The sequence below is a fragment of the Lampetra fluviatilis genome, chromosome 42 (assembly GCF_964198595.1).
Source record: "Lampetra fluviatilis chromosome 42, kcLamFluv1.1, whole genome shotgun sequence".
Classification (NCBI taxonomy): domain Eukaryota; kingdom Metazoa; phylum Chordata; class Hyperoartia; order Petromyzontiformes; family Petromyzontidae; genus Lampetra; species Lampetra fluviatilis.
The window spans coordinates 8,562,577-8,568,576 of record NC_136316.1 but is presented as its reverse complement, the minus strand read 5'-3'; positions in this window follow the sequence as shown (position 1 = coordinate 8,568,576).

Genomic DNA, 6,000 nt, shown 5'->3' with positions numbered 1-6,000 from the left:
GGACCGCCCGGCAGATGGCCGTTGTTGACTCGAGATAAAGCGATTTATGCTAATCCATGTGGCATTTTATAAGCCCATGGAAACTTTGGTAAAGCTAACCGCTGTTTTTTTCCCGTTTGTCATGGATATTGTACAGTGTTCCACAGTTTAGATTTGAATAAAAATGTGCAATATATACAGTGAGGGAAAAAAGTATTTGATCCCCTGCTGATTTTGTTTGTTTGCCCACTGACAAAGAAATGATCAGTCTATAATTTTAATGGTAGGTTTATTTGAACAGTGAGAGACAGAATAACAACAACAGAATCCAGAAAAACGCATGTCAAAATGTTATAAATTGATTTGCATTTTAATGAGAGAAATAGGTATTTGACCCCTCTGGAAAACATAACTTAGTACTTGATGGCAAAACCCTTGTTGGCAATCACAGAGGTCAGACGTTTCTTGTAGTTGGCCACCAGGTTTGCACACATCTCAGGAGGGATTTTGTCCCACTCCTCTTTGCAGATCTTCTCCAAGTCATTAAGGTTTCGAGGCTGACATTTGGAAATTCGAACCTTCAGCGCCCTCCACAGATTGTCTATGGGATTAAGGTCTGGAGACTGGCTAGGCCACTCCAGGACCTTAATGTGCTTCTTCTTGAGCCACTCCTTTATTACCTTGGACGTGTGTTTTGGGTCATTGTCATGCTGGAATACCCATCCACGACCCATTTTCAATGCCCTGGCTGAGGGAAGGAGGTTCTCACCCAATATTTGACGGTACATGGCCCCGTCCATCGTCCCTTTGATGCGGTGAAGTTGTCCTGTCCCCTTAGCAGAAAAACACCCCCAAAGCATAATGTTTCCACCTCCATGTTTGACGGTGGGGATGGTGTTCTTGGGGCCATAGGCAGCATTCCTCCTCCTCCAAACACGGCGAGTTGAATTGATGCCAGAGCTCCATTTTGGTCTCATCTGACCACAACACTTTCACCCAGTTGTCCTCTGAATCATGCAGATGTTCATTTGTAAACTTCAGACGAGCATGTATGTGTGCTTTCTTGAGCAGTGGGACCTTGCGGGCACTGCAGGATTTCAGTACTTCACGGCGTAGTGTGTTACCAACTGTTTTTTTAGTGACTATGGTCCCAGCTGCCTTGAGATCATTGACAAGATCCTCCCGTGTAGTTCTGGGCTGATTCCTCACCATTCTCATGATCATTGCAACTCCACGAGGTGAGATCTTGCATAGAGCCCCAGGCCGAGGGAGATTGACAGTTCTTTTGTGTTTCTTCCATTCGCGAATAATCGCACCAACTGTTGTCACCTTCTCACCATCTGCTTGGCGATGTTCTTGTAGCCCATTCCAGCCTTGTGTAGGTCTACAATCTTGTCCCTGACATCCTTGGAGAGCTCTTTGGTCTTGGCCAAGGTGGAGAGTTTGGAATCTGATTGATTGATTGCTTCTGTGAACAGGTGTCTTTTATACAGGTAACAAGCTGAGATTAAGAGCACTCCCTTTAAGAGTGTGCTCCTAATCTCATAATCTCAGATCGTTAACTGTATAAAAGACACCTGGGAGCCAGAAATCTTTCTGATTGAGAGGGGGTCAAATACTTATTTCCCTCATTAAAATGCAAATCAATTTATAACAATTTTGACATGCGTTTTCTGGATTTTGTTGTTTTTATTCTGTCTCTCACTGTTCAAATAAACCTACCATTAAAATTATAGACTGATCAGTGGGCAAACGTACAAAATCAACAGGTATCAAATACTTTTTCCCCTCACTGTATAACTGTAACGCATTTTCTTTACTTTGAAAAGCATATTTACCTTTTAACTGTCATACCAAAGCATACATCAGTCATCATCAGATATGCTCTAACAACCGATGAATGAAGCAAACTCAGAATATGTATATATACTTATATTTAGCCATATAGCCATACATTTGAGCGTGATTTTCCCTTTGGCTGCCATTCCGTCACCAGTCTCGTCCATCAGCCATCGTCCCTTCGAGTGATGTGAATTGTCCCAGCCCACTGACTTAACAGTCGAAAAGGCGTCTCTAATTTGTCTTTTCTTGACCCATAGTTTGTTTTTCCATCTCGTGTAATTCCCAGCATGCATCACTTTATGCCCACTCCCTCTTATGTCATCTCTGTATTATGCACTGAATAAAACCTTGATTCAGGCACTCTGGGATGTCGTTTTAATTATAGATTTTTGTTTGCTTGTTTCATACATTATCATCCCGACCCACCTTCAATAATTGCCTTTGGATTACATATTCTGACGTGTTTTTCAGTCGTATCTAGCCAACTAGTAAAAAAAAATCGTTAACTTTTTCGTGAATTGTATTTTTATACAGGAGACTCTTGAATATTTGCAGGTTTATCATGTGTGGTTTCGACCTTTTTCGGGAAACCTCTTCGCATACTGTGAGGATTGCTCTTTTTAAATTAGGGAGAGACAGGATTTAGGATCCATTTTCTATCCCATGCAATTCCTGTAATATTTTTCATAGGGCACCAACGCGGATTTGTTAACGTGCTTTAACGGCGACAGATGGACAATAACTCGATCCGGAACATAGAAAATCATGACAAGATTTGGAATTTATTAACTACTAGCGGGAAGTACCCGGCGTTGCCTGGGCGAAAAAGACACACACATCGACTTACACACACACAGACATTGACCCACACATACAAACACATCGACCCACACACACACATGAACTCACGCACACACATGCATATGTAGGACTTGAAATATGGCGCGCCACGCGTTTTCTTGTGCTGTTGCTATGCAAGCGAGCAGTATACAGTGGGGGGTATTTGAGGACGGTGTTGTTGTTGTTGGGGCGTGAGGGAGACGCCGTTAAGAGGCGCGACAGGTGTTAGGGGTAACCGGGGGACACAGGCCGGTGATTGGTTAGGAGGGTGAGTGATTAATGACTGGCGCCGCTCAGGCGGGAATAACAAGGTCACGTGAGGCTGGAGGCCTGGGGGCGAGTGGTAAAGCGGAGGGTGAGATAATTGATTGGGACTAATTGGTGCGGGGATAAAAGGCACAGCGTAACAGAGAGACGGGAGTCTTGGTTGGAGCTGGAGTGATGGTGCCCGGGGAAGAGAGGAGCAGGAGTAAGTAGGGAGATACGATAGGGGTAACGGTGATAGAGAGAGCAGAGAGTACGGTAACAGTGATAGAGAGAGCAGAGAGTACGGTAGCAGTAGATAGAGAGAACACGGTGTGCGGTAGCAGTCATAGCCATGCATCTGAGGGGTGCAGAGTAGGGTAGCAGCGGAGTGTACGGACCTTGGGAGAGACAGAGAGAGAGCGGAGCAAAACCGCGGAGCGGAGCGAGCGAACGGAGAGACAGGGAGTGTCGTTAATGACGGACGGTGGAACGGAGCGAACAGGGAGACACGGAGTGGTGACGATGAGGAGGTGAACTCTAAAGTGTGAATAAACGAACGGAAAGACAACCGGAGTACGAGTCCTACACATAGGCTCACACACACATCGACATACATACACACATATATTGATTAACACACACACACATGGACTTAAGGGAGGGAATGACCGTGACCGAGAAGACATGAAGCTTCGTGTGGAGCGACAAACCAGGTAGTTTCCACATGCGTTACGCAACCGATGAAAAGATAATGCCGCTCCACTGATTCTGAGTGAGACCTCTGCTGTCAAACTAGTGCTGGTCATGAGCACACTGCCCAGGTATGGGAAACTCTCCACTCTCTCCACAACTTTCCCATCACTGATTGGGAATTGTGGGGGTGGAGTGCCCGATGGTGTAAAAAATACCCAGGCAGGTGCTTAGTTTTGGTGGGGCTGATGGTAAGGCCCCACCTCTTAGTGGCACACTCCAGTTTCACCAGCAGCGCCTCCAACTCCTCCTCTGAGTGAGCATCAATTACCAGATCATCGGCATACATAACGTGGTTGAGCAATAGGGAGCAATCCCTTGACCACACCCGGGCATTGATCAGCCTCCCATTGTATCTGTATCATATGGAAATTCCTCTGGTACAACCATCAAAAGCTTCACGAACTCCGGGGTAGAAAAATATGTAAAACAAAGTTGGAGCCAGAGGACATCCCTGTTGCACCTAAAGGTGAACAGGGAATGGCTCCGACTCCCTGCCACATAGTTTTACTTGGGCCGGTTAACCATCATGAAGGTCCTTAATGATCGTGACCAGAGCGGCAGGGACTCCGAAAGCAGGAAGAATAACCCAGAGTCCAGGCCTACTGATGGTTCATAGGCCTTGACCAGGTCAATAAGCAGAAATGTAGGTCTTGTTGGAATTCCCTACACCTCTGCTGTAGCAAACGGACAGAGAAAATGGCATCTGTAAAGGACCGCCCTTTCCTGAAACCACATAGGGGTTCCACAAGCCTCTCCTCAGCGTGCCTGGCAGGGCGATGTTGAATAATCCTTTCCAGGACCTTTCCCGGCACACTGAGGAGTGAGATGCTCCTGTAGTTGTTACAATCTGTGCAGTCCCCCTTCTTCAAGAGGGGGACCACCAGGGCATGCTTCCAGTCCTGCTTAACCCGTCCAGTGGTCCAGACTGTTGTTATGATGTCATGTAGGGCAGTCTGTGCACAAACGCCACCCTCCCTAACATTTCGCTTGGGAGACCATCTCTTCCCGGTGCCTTTCCTGGTCTCAGACTCTGGATCGCCTTTAGTACTTCCTCAATAGATGGCACCTCAGCCAGCCACTGACAGGGGGTGACTTCTTCTTCCAATATTTGAGGCACCGCAGCCTCAGCAGGGTTAACCATCCCCACTTTGTCCCACGATGTTTTCCATGTCGAGGGATTTCCCCTCCCCAGGACTTCACAGAAATGCTCAGCAAATCTGCAAACTTGTTCCTGGGGGACGGAAAACGGATCACCCTTTTTCCCCTAATGATGGTAATAGGTATGGCGCTGCAGGTTACTTTTTTAATGGAGTTAAATAGGGATTTGTGATCGCGGGCCATTGAGGCAGACTCCATCTCCTCAGCAACCTGCGACCACCACCCTTGCAGCGCCTCACAGCTCTCCGAACCTCCGAGTGAAGGCTGCGGTAAGCCTTCTCATTCTCTGATGTGGGATGCTGTAGACGATTAGAGTGCGCTTGTTGCTTTTTGTCAGCCAGCTTGAACACCTCCTCTGTCAGCCAGGGTCTTTGGGGAGGTTTTGACCGTGTACCCAAAGCAGCCATTGCAGCTGCCTGAGTCACAATCCTAAACCTCACCCATTTACCCTCAACATCTGGAGGAGTTGGGGACGATGTGAACCCCAGCCGCAAGAGATGATGAATTCTAGCTTGCAACTTTCATCAGCTAGCTGAGACCAGGCAAACTTAGATTTGAATGGGGTCCAGGGTGTACACCTACCACCGGAGTGGAAGAATGGCAGGCGCATCTTACAGATGACTAGTCGATGGTCAGAGGGCAGATCAGCTCCATGGTAGGTCCTAGTGTTAAGGACACGGGCCCGCATCCGCTGGTCCATCACTATGTAGTCCAGCACATGTTGTTGCTTGGACCCGGCATGCATCTGTAGTGGTGATACGCGCTGGTAGTAAGGATCGTGGGGTAGCGCGTGGTGATTGGCTGTGTGTTGGTGACGCGCGCTGACGGTGAGGGATCTTAGGTCAGCGCGGGGTCATGGGTTATGTGATGGTGATTGGCTGTGTGTTGGTGACGCGCGCTGACAGTGATGGATCGTGTGGCAGCGAGTGGGGATTGGTTATGTGCGCTGGCACAAGAAGGGATCGTGTGGCAGCGAGTGATGATTGGTCGGTTAGGGTGGGTGCTCGCAACGCGGTCCGCATAGGCTCCGTCTCCTTGGAGCGGAGGGTTATATAAGGCGGTGCGCGCGGGCGCTCGAGGAGAAGTTGGTGACCAGTGAAGACGGAAGACGGAGGAGGAAGAGATAGGGCCCTGAGACACCTAGTCCCGCTGTCCTTGTGGGGACCGGGGCCCTGTGTGGCT